General features: G+C 44.4%; 1 protein-coding gene across 3 annotated transcripts in view; it reads left to right on the top strand.

Moving 5' to 3' along the window:
* The window catches only part of MORC2 (MORC family CW-type zinc finger 2), a 353542-nt gene that overhangs the window by 26413 nt on the left and 306031 nt on the right, over positions 1 to 21098 (top strand). The gene's annotated exons all lie outside the window — the stretch shown is intronic.

Below are 21098 nucleotides of genomic sequence, written 5' to 3' on the forward strand. Positions count from 1 at the left end.
TCGAAAGAAACTTTGGGCTACTGAAGGCCAGATTGCAGTGTCTACACCTCTCCGGAGGTGCCCTACTTTACAAACCACTGAAAGTGTGCCAGATCGTGGTCGCCTGCTGGATGCTACACAATCTGGACCTGATATGTCACATCCTATGCTGGATGCAGAGGAGGTGGCAGCTGGACCAATGGCTGATGATGGGGATACGGGGATAAAGAGGATGAGGATGCAGCTGACTCTAGAGTAAAGTTGATACAGCAGTACTTCCACTGAGCTACAGGTTTGTGTCAGATGTATGTTATGTACTCCTGGCTGCCTTGTGACAGATCCTCCTGGTATCTGTTAGCACTGGTGGAATTGGGTGCAGCTCTGCCTCTGTGTGAGTTTGGGGGTTCCTATTTCTCCATCACAGGGGTTGTTACTGTGCACATTTCAGTTCAGTCATCTTCCTGCTGTTATGTTGCTTCACATGTGACATGTTTGTACTTTTCTATTGTTCCCTGTACTGCCACATCAACTGCCATATGTGTGCTCTATATAGTGGTGTCACCAATATTGCTACCTCACCTAAGAGTCCACATTGGGAGGCAGTGCAACATTACTGTATCGACTGTGGAACATGCATTAAGTTTAGCTTTGTGTGCTGTGATGGAAGGACCATTGGGAATGGTTGTCTTGGGAATGTTGGTCTGACATGAGCATATGGCCAGAGTTGACACTTGCCAACTCTCCCTTGGGATTTTGTAATTGTGGTCCTTGTAGGGCACTTGTGTGGTGCACTCTGGTTCTTGCTTCACCTGTTGCCTCCTTTGACAAGTGTCGAGCCCCTGCCTGCTTCACTATCATCCATGCTGCATATTGCTCCCCCTTCTGTCACTTACACAAACTTTGGCAGGACAGTGGGTTGACAGTTAAACATGTAGTGCCACAGTACGTGTAAGGAAATGCCTCCTTGGCATGGTTACCCCCTGACTTTTTGCCTTTGCTGATGCTAAGTTATGATTTGAAAGTGTGCTGGGACCCTGCTAACCAGGCCCCAGCACCAGTGTTCTTTCCCTAAACTGTACCTTTGTCTGCACAATTGGCACAACCCTGGCACTCAGGTAAGTCCCTTGTAACTGGTACCCCAAGGGCCCTGATGCCAGGGAAGGTCTCTAAGGGCTGCAGCATGTCTTATGCAACCCTAGGGACCCTTCATTCAGCACATACACACTGCTTCACAGCTTGTGTGTGCTGGTGGGGAGAAAATGACCAAGTCGACATGGCACTCCCCTCAGAGTGCCATGCCAACCTCACATTGCCTGTGGCATAGGTAAGTCACCCCTCTAGCAGGCCTTACAGTCCTAAAACAGGGTGCACTATACCACAGGTGAGGACATATGTGCATGAGCACTATGCCCCTACAGTGTATAAGCAAAACCTTAGACATTGAAAGTGCAGGGTAGCCATAAGAGTATATGGTCTGGGAGTCTGTCAAAAACGAACTCTACAGCACCATAATGGGTACACTGAAAACTGGGAAGTTTGGTATCAAACTTCTCAGCACAATAAATGCACACTGATGCCAGTGTGCATTTTATTGTAAAATACACCCAGAGGGCATCTTAGAGAGGCCCCCTGAAAACATACCCGACTTCCAGTGTGGGCTGACTAGTTTTTGCCAGCCTGCCACACACCAGACATGTTGCAGGCCACATGGGGAGAGTGACTTTGTCACTCTGTGGCCAGGAACAAAGCCTGTACTGGAGGGAGGTGCTTCTCACCTCCCCCTGCAGGAACTGTAACACCTGGCGGTGAGCCTCAAAGGCTCACCCCCTTTGTTACAGGACCACAGGGCATTCCAGCTAGTGGAGATGCCCACCCCTCCGGCCACTGCCCCCACTTTTGGCGGCAAGGCTGGAGGAGATAATGAGGAAAACAAGGAGGAGTCACCCACCAGTCAGGACAGCCCCTAAGGTGTCCTGAGCTGAGGTGACTTTTAGAATCCTCCATCTTGAGATTGGAGGATTCCCCCAATAGGATTAGGGATGTGCCCCCCTCCCCACAGGGAGGAGACACAAAGAGGGTGTAGCCACCCTCAAGGACAGTAGCCATTGGCTACTGCCCTCCCAGACCTAAACACACCCCTAAATCCAGTATTTAGGGGCCCCCAGAACAGAGGAAGGTAGATTACTGCAACCTAAAGAAGAAGGACTGCTGACCTGAAGCCCTGCAGTGAAGACGGAGACGACAACTGATTTGGCCGCAGCCCCACTGGTCTCCCTACTTTGACGAAAACTGCAACAGCAACGCATCCAACAGGGACCAGCGACCTCTGAAGCCTCAGAGGACTGCCTTGCATCTAAAGGACCAAGAAGCTCCCGAGAACAGCGGCCTTGTTGAACAAACTGCAACTTTCTGCAACAAAGAAGCAACTTTAAAGACTTCACGTTTCCCGCCGGAAGCGTGAGACTTTCCACTCTGCACCCGATGCCCCCGGCTCGACCTGTGGAAAACTAACACTACAGGGAGGACTCCCCGGCGACTGCGAGCCCGTGAGTAGCCAGAGTTGATCCCCCCCCCCCCCCCGCAACGCCTGCAGAGGAAATCCAGAGGCTCCCCCGGACTGCGACTGCCTGTAACAAGGGACCCGATGCCTGGAACCAACACTGCACCCGCAGCCCCCAGGACCTAAAGGAACCGAACTCCAGGGCAGGAGCGACCCCCCCCCCCCCCCCCCAGGCGACCCTCTGCCTAGCCCAGGTAGGGGCTACCCCGAGGAGCCCCCGTGCCTGCCTGCATAGTTGAAGAGACCCCTGGGTCTTCCCATTGCTTTCAATACAAAACCCGACGCCTGTTTGCACTCTGCACCCGGCCGCCCATGTGCCGCTGAGGGTGTACTTTCTGTGCCTGCTTGTCCGTCTCCCCCCCCCAGTGCCCTACAAAACCCCCCTGGTCTGCTGGCAGACTGGAACTGGGGCACCCCTGTTTCCATTGAAGCCTATGTGTTTTGGGCACCTCTTTGACCTCTGCACCTGACCGTCCCTGAGCTGCTGGTGTGGTAACTTTGGAGTTGCCTTGAACCCCCAACGGTGGGCTACCTTGAGCCCAACTTTGAACCCTGTAAGTGTTTACTTACCTGTGAATTTAACAATTACTTACCTCCCCCAGGATCTGTTGATTTTTGCAGTGTCCACTTTTAAAATAGCTTATTGCCATTTTTGTCAAAACTGTACATGCTATTGTGATTATTCAAAGTTCCTAGAATACCTGAGTGAAATACCTCTCATTTGAAGTATTACTTGTAAAGCTTGAACCTGTTGTTCTTAAAATAAACTAAGAAAATATATTTTTCTATATAAAAACCTATTGGCCTGGAGTAAGTCTTTGAGCGTGTGGTCCTCATTTATTGCCTGTATGTGTATAACAAATGCTTAACACTACCCTCTGATAAACCTACTGCTCGACCACACTACCACAAAATAGAGCATTAGAATTATCTTTTTTTGCCACTATCTTACCTCTAAGGGGAACCCTTGGACTCTGTGCACACTATTTCTTACTTTGAAATGGTATATACAGAGCCAACTTCCTACAGTACTTCTTACAATAAAGCAGGTAGACAGTAGCTGTGATCAGTAGTGTTTTTTTGTGACTGAACGTGAAAGGGCAGAGGGATGGGGTCATGGTGGGTGAGCTCATCAGTGTAGTCTGGCCAGCTGTGTGTAGTCCTAGTCCAGTATAGGGGACCATGGGAGAATGGAGAGATGATAGTGGACAGTCAACGGGGTGTCTGTGGCACACAAGTGAGAATGTTCAGGAGAGGGTCACTTCCTGGCAATGGTGTTGGTCTTGGCATCAGTTTCTGCAGGATGTCTGGTTGGACATCCTCGCTTGTGTGGGGGTCCCTCAGCTACAGGGGGAGGGGTGCTGGTGGTCTGTTTGTCCCCAGGCAGGGCCTCCATTCCACTAGCTGCTGCAGTAGTGGAGATCTTGGTTGGGATGTGGCTAGTGAAAGGGGTTTGCTGGTGGGTGGAGGACTCACTCTGGATGGTGGTCAGTTACTTGAGCACCCCTGCCATGGATGCCATGGTGGTATTGAGGGCCTGCCACCACTGCTTGGCCTCCTGATGGTGTTCTCTCTGCAGCCTCTGGTTCTCTTGCACCGTTGTGAATATCTGGCCCATTGTGTCCTGGGGTCGGTGGTATGCACCAGGAACTTGGGAGAGGGCTGCCTTGGCAGTCTGTTGCTGTGCCTGCCCCATCCCTTGGACCACAGGGCCCCTACCACTACCCCTGTACCCACTCCCAGTAGCACCAGGACCTTCATTGTCTTGAGTGTGTGCCCTTGACTCTGGCCCCTGTACTGTGGGGCACACTTCTGATTGACCTGTCCCTGGGGCACTGGTTTGGGGAGGAAAAGCTGCCACATTGGAGTGGGAGTCTGGTGTGTCTAGGGTGGGGCTGCTGGGTATGGACTGACAAGTCGTTCCTGATGGGCCAGGTATCCACTGGGACCTTTATCCTGGGGAGGGCTGTCTGACACTGGTGTCCGCTGGCGGGTGGCAGTGGCAGTGGGACCTGTGGCTGGAAAGAGAGTTAGTTCCATTTTGTAGATGTCTTTGTTGGCCACATCGTATGAAGCATGTTGTTGCCCGACTTGCTTCCCAGTGATAGCATTGACAGCTGCAGTGATGCAGACATTGTTTAGGTGATGCAGATTGTGCCATTGTTTCTATGTGCCGTTGAGGATAGTGGATAACATTGCTGTCATTGCCACATGTAGGAATGCAGCCGAGTCTGCTAGTTGGCGTGGCTTGTGGTTTGGTTTTCCCTGCAGGTGTTCCACTGTGAAGTGGGCCTGTGATCCTCTGAGGGGATGTAGCATTGTGGGAGTTTTGGTGCTTGGCATTGTGCTTGGTTTCCATACAATGGGGGTGACTGGTGATGGTGACATGCAGGGGAGGGGGTGGGGTGCCTTGGGGTTGTGTGGGGTGACTTGGGGGGTGCAGAAGTGTTGCATGGGATGGTTTGCGGAGGGATGGGTGGTGGGGATGTATGCTGGGCAGGAGTGGCTGATGCTTGGGAGCTGTTTTTAACTTACCAGAGTTGAGCCCTCCGATGATTCCAGTCAGGCTCTCAGGATGCATGATGTCCAAGACCTTCACCCAGGATGTTAGCTCAAGGGGTTGAGGTGGGGGCCCACCGCCAGACTTGTTCAGGACGATCTGTTGCCTGGACGCCATAGAACGCACCTTCCTCCGTAGGTCGTTCCACCTCTTCTGATGTCTTCTATTGTGCGTGGATGTGTGCCCACTGATTTGACCCTGTCAACGATCCTCTGCCATAACTCAGTTTTCCTTGCCATCGATGTTTGCTGGACTTGGGCTCCGAAAAGGTCTGGCTCTACCCTGACTATTTCATCTACCATCACCCTCATCCGTGAAATGTGGGTGTTTTTGACATGCCATTTTGGTGGGAGTAGGGTGTTTGGCTGTGGGTGCAGGTGGGTTGTGTTGTTGGTGTATGAGTGTGATGTGTGCCTAGTGCAATACATGCAGTTGTGTGTTGTGTGAATATGCCTGTGGTGTATGGGATCTGTGTGAATGGGTCATCAATGTGTGTGCTGTTCGTAGGATTCGCAAGGGAGTGCTGTGAGCAGGTGTGTGTGGTTTGTGACTGTGTCTCAGGTGTGGGGTATTCAGACTGTCCAATGTGGTGTTGCCTACTGTTGGTGATACCTTTTGGAACCGCCTTGCTGCGCACCGCCAATCGTGTTCTGCCGTGCGTGGACCGCTGACCAGGGTACTGACACGTAATAGAGCGGACAGAATGGTGTCGGCGTTGTGGGCTGGTGGTTGGACAGTCATTCTTTCACCATCTGTCAGCATGGCGGTGTTGCAGTTATGGCTGTTTTTGGGCAGATTTCACTTTGTGACTCGTAATGCAGTGGTCACTGTACCGCCTGCACTGACTTACTAATAAGCCAAGATTAGGTTCCACCTTTTTTCTTCCAGGAGTTAAGGTTTGGCCGTTTTTTTGTTCAGTTCATAAATTGGAAGTCAAATTTCAGTTGTGTTTTTTTTTTTTTTGCCCCATTAGTCATCACTCGTGAAATTACTCCTGTAGCCTTCCTGTTGAAATTGTTTTGCATGTGAAAGGATTCTATCTTTTATTTAGGTTGAAGCCATACATTGCTGTTAGAGGGAAATCTGTTAATAAAATAAAACAAATCATTTTGACACAATAATATAAGTTTAATCGATTTTCAGCTGGGAACAACAGGCAGTCTCACATAGAGGCCATGACTGAAGTTCAAAGTTCTGGTTCAAACACCAGTAGCATTTATACTGTAAAAACCACAAAAAACTGTGGTCAAGAGTTCAGCATTTACGTAAGCAACTACAAGCAGTACAGATAAGATAATGAGGTGCCTCTGGAAAGAAGCACTTGCACTTGTTGGCCTCATGGGTGTGTAAGTTACAATGACGTCATTCACCATATCTATCTTTCTGCACAACAAGAGATTATATGTTGCGTGCTGCTCATGGTAGCCCTCCCTTGCAAATACTTATCTGACCCTTTACACAGTTCCCCTTAACACGATATGAATGACTTGTGGTTTTTAGGACCCCTGTGCTAAGGAAGGATACACCCTTCTTTTCCACCCTGTTCATGCTAAGTGAACATTTTGAAAGCAACAGTTGGTGCAGCTTTAAAGAAAAACTCTCATTCTAATGTGGCTTTGGCCTCTTATGTGTTTCAGCACCGGTAACTTAACAATGCAGCATGTGTATATGTTTCCTAAGTAATAAGTGTTTGTTTTTCCTAAATATGACCTGCCTTTTCTATTGATCCCACAGTCTGTCTTTTTTAACATGTCATGTATTAAACCTTTCACTACTTACATTGGTTTACAATTATCTAGCCTAAAATGTTTGTATTGGGATTTGGGAACTTATGTTTGTTTGTATGTGATGTATTCCTATTCTTCCTACATCATTCCTCCCTCTAGTTGATTATTCAACTACTTTTCCTACCTTCCCATCTACTAATGAAACTAGGGGAATCATCACATACCCACTACTCTGTCCCTCCCAATTTAGCTGTCAACCTTTTGCAACATGCTATTATTACCTGAAAAATAAGACACATCAAAAGCAACAACACAATCAAAGGCAACAAGGCCTTGAACAACGCCGACATCCAGGACGGCACCCATTCGATCCAGCCCTCGAACCCCCCCCATCAGGGGCACCCCCCTCATCGATCATTTTCTTTTGTAGATCATGCAATGTCTGAATGGCCTGAGTTAATGTCCCATTGTCTGCATCATTGGCCGACACATAAAGATCCAATCTTCTTACACACCCCTCCTTCCATGGCCATCATTAAATCAAATACATATCTGTGTTGCATTAACATCAGACTAAGGGCTCGAAGTTCTTCCTTGATAGCATTGAACCCATCTTCAATTGCATTTATGGTCTTCATCAATTCAAAGTGCGTGATCTGCAGCCAGCGTGCAGTTGCCTTCGCCTGAATGAATGGTAGGATGCTACCAAAAAATATTTGGGCATCATTAAATAGTCTATGTTCCTGTGGAACGTCTTTCCACACTTCAGTACCAAGAAACTCAGCAGCTCGTTTTGTCCGATAATGGTGAAGCAAGGTTGTTGGATGGCTCATGGGATGGTCATGTAACTGAGAGATGTCCACACCTGGTATCACCAGGGAGGGGATGTGCAAAGTCACTAGGGAGCAGAGGCCATTCCAGTTCGGGGGTAGTTGCATGTGGAGCCGGGCCCCACACATCCAGTAGTGATCCATCAGGCTGGAGGTGCCGCCCTGCATATCAGCGTTGTAGGTGGTGATGTTGCAGTTGAGGTTACTCCCCACCTTTATTGTCCCATTCCCTCTGAAACAAAGAGAAAACTGTGTTAATTTCATTGCTATTCTAGGTTGTATGGTAGTCCCTGTCCATGTACAGGGAGTGCAGAATTATTAGGCAAGTTGTATTTTTGAGGATTCATTTTATTATTGAACAACAACCATGTTCTCAATGAACCCAAAAAACTCATTAATATCAAAGCTGAATATTTTTGGAAGTAGTTTTTAGTTTGTTTTTAGTTTTAGCTATGTTAGGGGGATATCTGTGTGTGCAGGTGACTATTACTGTGCATAATTATTAGGCAACTTAACAAAAAAAAAATATATACCCATTTCAATTATTTATTATTACCAGTGAAACCAATATAACATCTCAACATTCACAAATATACATTTCTGACATTCAAAAACAAAACAAAAACAAATCAGTGACCAATATAGCCACCTTTCTTTGCAAGGACACTCAAAAGCCTGCCATCCATGGATTCTGTCAGTGTTTTGATCTGTTCACCATCAACATTGCGTGCAGCAGCAACCACAGCCTCCCAGACACTGTTCAGAGAGGTGTACTGTTTTCCCTCCTTGTAAATCTCACATTTGATGATGGACCACAGGTTCTCAATGGGGTTCAGATCAGGTGAACAAGGAGGCCATGTCATTAGATTTCCTTCTTTTATACCCTTTCTTGCCAGCCACGCTGTGGAGTACTTGGACGCGTGTGATGGAGCATTGTCCTACATGAAAATCATGTTTTTCTTGAAGGATGCAGACTTCTTCCTGTACCACTGCTTGAAGAAGGTGTCTTCCAGGAACTGGCAGTAGGACTGGGAGTTGAGCTTGACTCCATCCTCAACCCGAAAAGGCCCCACAAGCTCATCTTTGATGATACCAGCCCAAACCAGTACTCCACCTCCACCTTGCTGGCGTCTGAGTCGGACTGGAGCTCTCTGCCCTTTACCAATCCAGCCACGGGCCCATCCATCTGGCCCATCAAGACTCCCTCTCATTTCATCAGTCCATAAAACCTTAGGAAAATCAGTCTTGCGATATTTATTGGCCCAGTCTTGACGTTTCAGCTTGTGTGTCTTGTTCAGTGGTGGTCGTCTTTCAGCCTTTCTTACCTTGGCCATGTCTCTGAGTATTGCACACCTTGTGCTTTTGGGCACTCCAGTGATGTTGCAGCTCTGAAATATGGCCAAACTGGTGGCAAGTGGCATCGTGGCAGCTGCACGCTTGACTTTTCTCAGTTCATGGGCAGTTATTTTGCGCCTTGGTTTTTCCACACGCTTCTTGCGACCCTGTTGACTATTTTGAATGAAACGCTTGATTGTTCGATGATCACGCTTCAGAAGCTTTGCAATTTTAAGAGTGCTGCATCCCTCTGCAAGATATCTCACTATTTTTGACTTTTCTGAGCCTGTCAAGTCCTTCTTTTGACCCATTTTGCCAAAGGAAAGGAAGTTGCCTAATAATTATGCACACCTGATATAGGGTGTTGATGTCATTAGACCACACCCCTTCTCATTACAGAGATGCACATCACCTAATATGCTTAATTGGTAGTAGGCTTTCAAGCCTATACAGCTTGGAGTAAGACAACATGCATAAAGAGGATGATGTGGTCAAAATACTCATTTGCCTAATAATTCTGCACTCCCTGTATATCTCTGTATGTTCGCATCCCATATTTCCTGACACTGGCCTATTATCTTATTAAAGCTTAGTGGACCTTGTGCCTCTGTACCATTTATCATGGGCAAATACTGATCTTGTGATACTAATAACTGGCCTGCATGCGCAATCAGGAAGCAGGGGTTTAGCTCGTGCAGTCACAGGACTAACATGAGTTGGCTGTAGCTGTGCTCTCATTCTGCATAAAAATAGGTGCAGGAGACAATGTGTAATGTTTGGGGATACCTTTTTAGGGAGATGCAATTTATCTACTCCAGCAGCATGGGGAATGAGAGAGCATACATAACAGCTGGTGTTGGATGTGGATGTGCCTATACTGTGCATGCACTGATACCACACATTGTCAAACAAAGCAATATGGAGAGGGTGATGGTCAGTATCATTATCAACAGTTCTACGCATGCGTGTAATAATTGATATAGGATAAAAAAAAATTAAAATATCCAAGGGCTAAAAGCAGCAAAATCAGTGCAACGAGGAGGAAAAACAAACATAAAATACATAACTTAAAAGAAGAATTGTCTAAGATTGAGGCTTTAGAGGGAGGTTTTACTCCGGTTGCTTCTCCTGTTCTCCCCCCTCTTTTTCCTGCTCGGTGTCCAAAGGGATGGATGGCACTGGGAAGGGTCCATTAAATTTGCAGTTCTTCCATTGTCTTGCAAAATTGCTAAAGTTCCCAAAGGTAATGGTGTTTGTTGATTCTTTACAGGAGATGCGTTGGCGCGCTTCTTGGCTGCACGTGTAACCTGTTTAGAGAAGAACTTTGCAACTTTGGTTAGCTCAGACATGTATTCATTCATTTCAGTTTGTACAACTTCAGGTGCACTCTCAGTCTCCAACTTATGTCTGGTTGGTGGCACAAATGTGCTCATTGTTCTACCTGTCACTATTTGATGAGGAGTCAAATAGTGCTCTGATCCTGGGGTATTTCTCAAAGCAAAGAGGGTTAACAGACTTGGCATTATGGTGAACACAAGGTCCTGCTTCAATCCACCTTGAGAATGGGCAGAATACAACTATTACACAGCGATAATGATTGCATCTGTCAATCATATCAATGTAGTCAATGTGCAGTTCCTTAAAGGGACCTTGTGGGCGAGGTATTGTAGAAGCTATTACCTTAGAGGTGGGATTTGGTGAATACTGCTGGCACACTGTGCAGGTGTGTGTGTGTACATTATAATAATCTCATGTAAGTAAGAGACAAACCAATCCTGACGTATTTGGAGGGACATATTGTCTTTAGCAGTATGTGAAGGAAGATGTAGCTGGTTTAGAGCTATCAGTAGCAATGCTTGGGGCATGACAGGCTTCCCTGTTGATATTTGTCTATATATTAAATCTGTTCCTGTCTGTGTGCATCCTCTAGCTTCCCACAACTGTTTCTCATGCTCTGGTGCATTTTCTTGTATCTCTCTTATATGCAGATGAGCTGTCTCTGTGTAATGTCTGGATGCATTCAAAGGGTCTGAAGATGTCAATGTTTCACTAGCTAACAAAACTGTGGTATGTGTATCACTAAGAGGGCGTGTTGCTGCATCTTTGGCTGCCCAATCAGCCAGGACATTTCCACGGGACACAAAATCTGAGCATTAGTGTGGGCTGCGCATTTCACTACTGCAACTGCATGTGGCAGTGTTAAAACTTGTATCAAGTCCTCTAAAAGGGGACGGTGCATGACAGGGCTTCCATCAGACTTGAGAAATCCCCGTCTATTCCACCGCATAATGCTGGAATGCACTGTTATAGTGACATAGGCTGAATCAGAGTATACTGTTATTGTTTCTCCTTCCCCTTGTTTGAGAGCTGCCCCTAAAGCTACTACTTCAGCAGCCTGGGCTGAATATTGAGATGGCAAAGTTATCTGTTCAGTTATCTGCAGTGTCTGAAGAGTTGTGCTGCATCGCTCTGACCACTGCAGCACTTGTATGTCTTACTCCTGTGTCCTGATCTATTGTGGAAGTTTCATCCACAAAATATACAACACTACCTGGAATGGGGTCTTCTGTTGCTTGGCTACACGCATCTGGAGTATATGTGGCACAATCATGGGCATCATCATCAGTGTCTGAAATGGGGTGTGCAAAGAAGGTAGCAGGATTGATTTGTGTGGCATTTAACCACCTTCAAGGATGTTAGTGATAATATTATCTCATAGCCTGATACTCTCTGTGTTGTTAATGTTGTTTTAGCTTTCTGAATTATTGCAAACACAGCAGGTTCAGCATACAGGGTCAAGGGTGCACCCATGACAATGGGAGCACTTTTCTCTACTAGAAAGGCTGCTGTGGCTAGTGCTTGTTCACAAGGGTAATTACTTTTCATGACAGAATCAAGTAGGCCACTAAAATATGCAACTGGTTTGTGGCCTAAAGGATACTTTTGGGTGAGGACAGCCGTCATCACCTGGCCATTACAGTGGCAATTCCTTCCTCTGTTTTCTTGGCTAGTTTCTGCTGGACCAATTTAGCTGCTGCTTTCTCTATTTTATCTTTCTCTCTCTTTTCCTTTTCTTCTCTCTTCTTACAAAAATGTATTATGTGTGCTTCTATCTCTGTCCATGGTTTGGCCTCTAAGGCAACTATATTATCTAATTTATCCTGTACTTCAACTGGCAGACACTTATTCACTATATTGAAAAATAGTATTGCATTCTGTCCAGTGACATCCCAACTCTCCCCCACTTCCTGTGTCCATTTTTCCTTCATTCTGCTAAGGAATTGGTGTGGGTCCTCATTTGGCTGCATTGCTTGTGCCATAAGGGATCCAATGTCTGGCCTGTCTGGATACATTTTCCTCAGTTGTTTCCAAACAATTCCCCTTACTCTATTAAAGGGTGCCCCATCACATTTTGGGTTGGTCAATGTCACATCCTTTACTCCTGCCTTTGTGAACAGTGTGTCTGTGTCATCTCCTATAAGGGAACTTAGTAAACTCTTAATGTCCCCTATTGCAAGAGTAATCCCTGCAGTATGTTTCTCCAGAGCTGCTATCCATTTCCCCGCACCCTCAGAATGTTGTGGCAACTATTTTTTAAGATTTTCTTTGTCCATCTGGAGCCACGGTATATATTGAGGCACCCCTGGGCCCTTGAATATCAAGGGCAGGTGTGACAGGACTGTAGTCCTATTGCCAGTATGGTGACGAGAGTCATACTTACAAGCATATCTCTGCCACACTCTTAGGCTTTTCTGCATATAGGGATAATCCCAGTAAGGATCCACTGTGGCCTAAAAAATGCACATTTCTGCATTAGCCATGTCTCAGGGTTCAAAGGAACCCTCTTGCGGTCATGGTGTCATCTGTGCTGCCAATCCTTCTGTCCAACCTGCTAGGTTGTCAGTAAAAGGACAACATTATACCAACTGCTTTCATACTGAGCTACTATTTAATTGGGTGTCAAATTATTGCCAGGGCATACAGGGAATGCATGTGCCATGTCTTTCCTCAGTGTCATTTTTCCTGCCTTATCAAATGTTCCCTTTCTCTCATATGGGCGTGCATTCACCCCATCAAATACTAATCTCTGTAATTCTCTTGGCTTCTTTTGTAAAGTCTGTCCTGTCTTATTGTTTTCTTCTCCCTCACAGGCATATTGTGACTGTTCCTTGTTATGGTCCTCAAAAAGGGACATTGTTTTAACATGTTCAGTGATGTCATCTAATGCCCCCTCTGATCCTTTGTAAGATTTTTCTAAATCCAGATCTTTTTCACCTAAGCTGCTGTGTGTGGAGACTGTGTCATCTAGTCCTTCTTGTTCAATCATTTGTGGCCTAGTGAGGGCCCTTGACTGCCTCAGGGGCCCTTCCTCCTTTTCCCAAGTCGCTCTTTTGTCTACCCGTTCATCTTCCTGCTCTGTGATCCACTTGCCTACACTATTCTCTTCTGCTCCTGGGTACATGAACCTCCAGTACTCTGTGGGAGAACTTTCTGGTGTGAAAGCTAACCTTCTTGTCTTATTTTTAATATTGGTACTCGTTTTTTTTCAAAACACCTTCTTTTTTTCTAGCCTCTTCCATTCTCTGTGCCTCTCTTGATCCCTCATTAGGTATACCTTTATTTTTTCTAGTGGGGGACATCTCATCCTCTAAATAAAGTGTAAATGTGGCATCTAGTGTCCCTATGTGTTTAGTACTGTCCACACCTGACATTTCCAGTGGTGTACTGGCCATTTGAGGACCTGGAGATGGGTGAACATATTCTCTATGTTTAGAAAAAGATTCTAATGGTGGGCTATACTCTGGGTCTGTATATCCCACAGCAGGGGGATGTGAAGAGGTGGGTAATGAATGTGGGGCACCAGGTTGCAACGTATACATGCCCAGTACCTTTGCGCTGCCTAACCTTAATTGCACATCTTGATAGGGGGGTGGAGGAGCCGAAGGGAGGGTCTCAGGCTTTGTATTTGACTCATTCATATTTGTTTCACAAAAGACCCTCCATAGGTCTAGTGTGATCTTCCTTTTCTCTAGTTTATTTCCCTTTAATTTACTCTGTAGGAAGGTGGCCATGTGTTCTATTATTGTATTATCAAATGTGCCCACTTTGGGCCATATATGTGCAAGTTTTAATGTTGCTTTGTGCCATTCCTTACAGTATTTTCCTATCCTGTCCCTGTCTCAAGAGAACACTTTAACCATGTGTTCTAAAGGAGACCCCATGTCTGTTTAGTGAACTTAATCTTTTGTACTATATGTTTTACACTCTAAATGGGCTTCTATTTACTTCCTATGGTATTTCCAGACTTCACATAAACTATTATTAGGCTGTGAAGGTGAACACCAGATATATATATATATATATATATATATATATATATATATATATATATATATATATATCCCTAATCTCTGAAAGACTTTGTTCATTTATATATAGATATATATGGTAGGTGCATTTATGTGTGGCCTAAGTGGTTTGTTTGCCTAACACAACAAACAATAATGTTATTGTGATCTATATACATGTTTATTAATTACTCATATCCTAAATTCCACACTGGGAGGTCCCCAATAAATGCATACAGTAGGAGGTCTAATACTAAATATGAGTCTGTTATTATTGCAGGGAATTCACATGACTGTTGCCCATGGTTCCACTGAAAAATTGCAGTAACTTCAATATATTCACTTTCTGGTCACAAGGTAGCTCCAGTGTCACACATGAAAAAATTAAAACAAAATGTATTTATTTTTAGAGGCCTTCAAATGAGTGCCTTACTCTTGGAAAGACAACTGCAACAGGTTTTGTACATTTCAAAATAAACTCTTTTATTCTAATTATGTGAAGATCCTGTTCACATCTATATGAAAGGTAGTTAAATGTATTTGTATGTATAGTAGCTGATTATTCTCCTTCTATTTGTATACCTTCAATATATATATGTGTATGTCCCAGTCTATACTATTTGATAATTCATCTAGCCTCTAATCTTAAGGCTCTATAGTTTCATAATGGGGATAATAGTAGTGTCAATATTTGTTATGGGGTTCATGAGGCTACAACACTACTTTTAACTTGGAGGATAATGTCCTTGTATTAGTTCTTTGAATATTTTTTTTTATAATTGTCTAATAGGCATTTCTCTTATGTCAATGTAGGTTGTTTTTAAGGCCTAGAGGTGATATACTATAAATACATAAACTTCTGACTTAAAAAAAATGATTCTATGGTATTGATATTGCTGATCTACTAAGGTCAGTTCTGTTGCAGAGGGCGACAGCCTGACTGTTATAAACCTTTATAATTAATTCAGGGATGTGGAATTAATTAGTTGACTTTTAGGGACCTGCCCAATCCAGTCAATTACTTTACTTTTGAGTATACTATTATAACTTAACCTTCATAAAAATAGGGGGTCTGATACTTATTCCTAAATTATACACTAAATAACAAACTTATATATTGACATTATTATGTGGCCACATTTCTGTCTATACATGCATATACATACACAGTAAATTTTAATATACATACACAGTAATTCTTAATTTCATACTAGGGCAAACAAAATACTACTGGTCACTTCCCTCTGGATTCATAGAGGGGACAACTTTTCACTATTTTCAACAAAAAAGTGACTTCCAGATTTAATATCTGGGTTAGGTTGACATGAGTGTTCTTTAAAACATACACTGATTGCTCAGCCCCCAAGTCCAACACTACTCCTGACCACTTTTGACTTACTTAGTCAAGCTCCCTGTATCTTCCGGACTTACCACCGGGATCCCTTAATATTATCTCAATTCATACACAATCTTGCATGCAAACACAAAAATTACATATATTACAGTGTCAAAATTGTAAATGTCTTTATAAAATAAAAGGAACAGACCTCGTACTTTGTCCACCTCACTACCTTCCACTGAGACCCATCTGTCCCCACGAAATCAGAGATTTTTACATAAATGTAGGCATCTCCCTTACCTCTTTAAAATGTGCACAAATCACCTCGTGGAGACAGGCAGGGCCCCCAGTCCAGCAGTTGGTGAGATCAAAGTAGAGCTCCTGGCTTAGCTCGCCAATATGTTAGAGGGAAATCTGTTAATAAAATAAAACAAATCATTTTGACACAATAATATAAGTTTAATCGATTTTCAGCTGGGAACAACAGGCAGTCTCGCATAGAGGCCATGACTGAAGTTCAAAGTTCTGGTTCAAACACCAGTAGCATTTATACTGTAAAAACCACAAAAAACTGTGGTCAAGAGTTCAGCATTTACGTAAGCAACTACAAGCAGTACAGATAAGATAATGAGGTGCCTCTGGAAAGAAGCACTTGCACTTGTTGGCCTCATGGCTGTGTAAGTTACAATGACGTCATTCACCATATCTATCTTTCTGCACAACAAGAGATTATATGTTGCGTGCTGCTCATGGTAGCCCTCCCTTGCAAATACTTATCTGACCCTTTACACAGTTCCCCTTAACACGATATAAATGACTTGTGGTTTTTAGGACCCCTGTGCTAAGGAAGGATACACCCTTCTGTTCCACCCTGTTCATGCTAAGTGAACATTTTGAAAGCAACAGTTGGTGCAGCTTTAAAGAAAAACTCTCATTCTAATGTGGCTTGGGCCTCTTATGTGTTTCAGCACCGGTAACTTAACAATGCAGCATGTGTATATGTTTCCTAAGTAATAAGTGTTTGTTTGTCCTAAATATGACCTGCCTTTTCTATTGATCCCACAGTCTGTCTTTTTTAACATGTCATGTATTAAACCTTTCACTACTTACATTGGTTTACAACTATCTAGCCTAAAATGTTTGTATTGGGATTTGGGAACTTATGTTTGTTTGTATGTGATGTATTCCTATTCTTCCTACATCATTGCAAATCCATATCATCAGCTTCCATCAGAACCTCAGCCAGTCGTGGTATCAGGACAACCAGATTATGAAGTTTAATAATGACTTTAGGATTTGTAGAGGTCACCTTCATTTCTTGATTCACTAGAAAGAGTGGTGAACGATGATAACAAAAGGATGCTTCTGTTGATGCTTCCTTACTGGTTTACAATTTATTTCTGAAACATCAGGGTAAACTGGTAGTTCAAGGAGGGGGGTATACTATCACATTTGTTCCAAGGTGCTCTGGAGACTGTGTGCATCATGCACTCAGACAGCATCTTGCTGAACTCTGAGCTATGCTGATGGTTCTGTGATCATTCAGCCCAATGTTTGTCATTTGGAGACATTAGTCTGCATGTGTGGCAATGATGTTTCAGAAAAACAATATTTTTGTTGTTGCATATTCACCAGCATCATGATTCGGAGGGGAGAGGCATAGTCAAGCTTTTGAATTAACCTTCTAAAGATTGAAGATTATCCAGAGAATTCTGTTGGAGGTGTCCAAGATGAAGCATGAGCCATTCATGTGATATCAGCTCCTGTATGAATCATATATTTGCCTGTTTAGCTCAAAAACTCTGGAGCGCCTTTCCACCGGCCCTCAGGATGATTCGATCAGAATTCAGCTTCACAAAGCGTTTGAAGACTTTCCTATTGTAGTCTTGTTTTAGACTGTGCAAATGAACTCTGTTGCTAATGTCTGTTGCCAGCGGTGGTAGACCCTTTGAGTAGGCATGCACTCTACAAATACTGCAGAATAGAATATATAGAGAGGTAAATATAATATTGCAATGAATTTGTTCCTTATTTTTCACACACTTGCGCTTCATTTTTGTCTTTGAATTGTGTTCTTGAAGCTGGATTCCATTTGGCTCCTTCATGTGGGTTATTTGGCCTGCCATTTCTCTGTTCCTGATATCGGGGGGAGTTTGGTGCTTGGCTTATCTACTGTAACATAATTTCCTGTCTTCAGTCAAGCAGAGTCAGATTGCTAAGGCACTAAGAGCCTTATTTAGATGTTGGCTGTAAAGGTCCCGGCTTCAACTTTTTAACAAAAAACCCATCCTCTGCTGCGACAGTCCACCGCCGTATTTAGATGCTGACGGACCCATAGACAAACAACTGCATTCGAATAGCTGCCTCTGCAAAGAAACACCACCTGCGTCGACGGCGGGAAAGGGAAAAAGTGGATGCAGGCGAGACTGCAGCCACCCTTCCTGCTGGCAGATTTAGATGTGCCTTACTGCCAGGAAAAAAGTGTTGGTCCGACCTCCAGTTCTTAGTTGGCGGATTGGGGGAGGAAAGGTGGTGAAAACTCACTTTTTTTTCCCCACTTTCCACCACATCTTCAACTGCACACAAGCGGGCAATACCAACCTTCGCAGATGCCACTGACCCACGGAGAACACACCCCTCCCCTACAGCGGCGGCGGCTGCAAATCTCAAGTGGAGGGACAGTGAGGGGAGGGGGCACAAATAAAAAACAATATAATAATTTTAAAAAAACGGACTTTTTCTGGTCACTGCCGCCACCTCTTGCTGCGTTGCTTCTCTGGTCTTCTTGTGATGTCCCAGCATTCTCTAGGACACCAGCTAAGACTCCCCAGCAATCCTGGCGCTGCTTTCTTTCTAATCATAGCCTGAAAGCAGCGCCAAGATTGGTCTGAGCGGCTTGAAATACCGCTCAGACATAACCCTGGGGTCTGTGCAATTTCTCCAGCCCAGTTGAAGACACAGTGCCGGAGACAGCCGGCCAAACAGACATGTGCACTTAGGTGCACTCCACTCCGTCCCCATCCCACTTTCCATGGCCCAGCCCTGCCCCGCCCCACCCCACCCTGAACATGCTGCTGGCGGAGCCAGCAGATGAAAGATAAAATGATAAATATCGTTTTATGCTTAGCTCCCCTCTCCGATCGCCTGACTCTAAGGTAGGAATGCCGTATTGCTAGGGTATGTTGGGTGGACACTGCAGGTCGGGGGCACTGGAGACATACATGTCACAGTATTTTTTTTTATCTCTGTGACATGCATATGTCGGGGACACGAGTGGTTCAGACTTGGATGGGGGCACACTGGTACAAAACACATACTGCATACATACACAGCTGTCATTATGGTGCCAGTATTCATTGACAAATAAATGCTGGCACCACAGTAATTGTCCAGTCACACCTGTCAACTGTGTCCATGTGTGACATTGCCAGGGGACCTGTGCCTGTCGTGTGTGAGTCCGTACCTGTATATGTGTGTTCGATCCGATTCGCTGGTTGAGGTGGGGGAGCAGAAGTGGGTGATGTAGTTGTGTCTGTATGTATTTCACTTACATGTCCGACAGATGTGGTGTATGTTTTGTTGCTGTGTGATACATTCAGGTGAATGTGGTTGTTGTGTGGCGGACGTTCGTGTTGTGCGTAGCTGTATTGGTAGTAGTGGTTGTGTTGTGTGTGGGTGCAGTGTTAATGGTGTGTATATGTTGGCCTTTATGCATGTCAATGTGAGTTTTCAGCATATACAAGTTGTGTTGTGTTGGAATGGCAATGGTTTATTGTGTGAATGTGTTGTATAATGTGGGGGTACACCTATGGCTAAGGGATAGGTTGTGTCACTTACCTCTTTTCCATAGCCCCTGCTGTTGTACAAAGTCCATTGGGTCCTGTTGCCGTCCTTTCCAATTAACAATTTATAATGGCATGTAATAATGGATTGCAGCTGTAAAGTCACACAACTTTGAAAAGTTACAGATTCCTGAATTGTGGTGGTAACACATTCTCAAAATGTAAGGGGTCCTTCTAGAAACCCTTCCTCGTTGTGAAAATAAAAAAATGGTATGGAGTAGGTAGTCCAGAGGACCACTGCCAACTCTCAAACAAACAAAAAAAAACATTTCTTTCTAAATGCATCACATTTTCCTTTAAGGACTGCATTTAAAAACAATAAGTTTTCTTTATTTAAAATGTAATGACAGACCTGGTTGTCCAGTCATATTGATGCACGTTACAGCCTGTCATGAGTACTGATGAGGTAGGTTGGAGTGTCACACACTACGATTAGGAACTGACCAATTAGTACATGGGTTGGTTTGCTAAATTTGTTTCCTTTCACAAAAATACGATCCACAGTTTGCAATTTCTTTTTGTGAATGGAAATTTTTTACATCTTCGGCAGATCCGGATCCCTCTTAAGGAGCCACCTGCCCTCTTATGTGTTATACTGCACAGGGTGACACCATTGCTACTAGGAGTCTCTCTTTCCTCAAGAAGTCAAAAGGAAAAACTGAATCGACCTTCACAATGTGCAGTCCTTAACTGCTATAAATGAGATGGTGTCAGTCAGATTGCTGTGTGCTTGAGAGGTAGTTAGGAGTTCTTGCATTCCAGGTACTTTCTTATCGGTCTTTCTTTCTGAGAGCTTAAAACTAGCCCGGGCTGGTCCTTTGCTAATTTATCTTTACCTTTATGTTGACCCAACATTCTGCTTGAGGCATGTTTTTAAAGTAGCGATTGAAGAGCAAAATGTTAGTTCTGTGTTGGCACACCTGATTTCAGTGTCAACAGAGAGCTTTATTGCTTCCAGACTAAGGTGACGTTCAGATGGCTAGGTAATGGAGGGTGAGCCCCTTCTGTTTCATTCAGGTATGCACCAAATTTCATATGTGACGTTCTCACCCCCATTTTGATTATTGCATATGTGACAGAACCTAAAGCATTGTCTCTTGTGTGGACATTCCTGGCACCCATCTTCGTTCAAGAATGTGCAGGTTGCATCAACATGTGGGGTTCTGGGCTACCTTTTTCTTGGCTTATATCAACAGTTCCCTTCATAAGTGTGGGCTGAAGCGGAAAACTGCTTATGGGCAGTTTTCGCTGGAAAGAGAGTTACATGTTGGATATTTTAGTAGATAGTCAAGCACTAGACTGTACTATAGTGCTTTTGCACCAACCTCGAACTCGTTTCTTTATGATGTCTGATGGGAAGGTCGGTGCTGTGGTTTACCTTTTCAGCTGTTTTCTCTGCTACAAAACCACAGCAATCATGGATCTTTAACATGGAATTATAGCAAACTATTGTAATAGGATGAGTGTCTAGCTTTGTCAAGAGTATTATTGAACTCATCTTCACAAGTGTTAAAAGGGCAGAGGCAGCACATGCTTTAAGCAGCTATCTTTCTCTGTGTTTGGCCACACTTCCCAAAG

This window comes from Pleurodeles waltl, chromosome 11 (assembly GCF_031143425.1).
Source record: "Pleurodeles waltl isolate 20211129_DDA chromosome 11, aPleWal1.hap1.20221129, whole genome shotgun sequence".
Classification (NCBI taxonomy): domain Eukaryota; kingdom Metazoa; phylum Chordata; class Amphibia; order Caudata; family Salamandridae; genus Pleurodeles; species Pleurodeles waltl.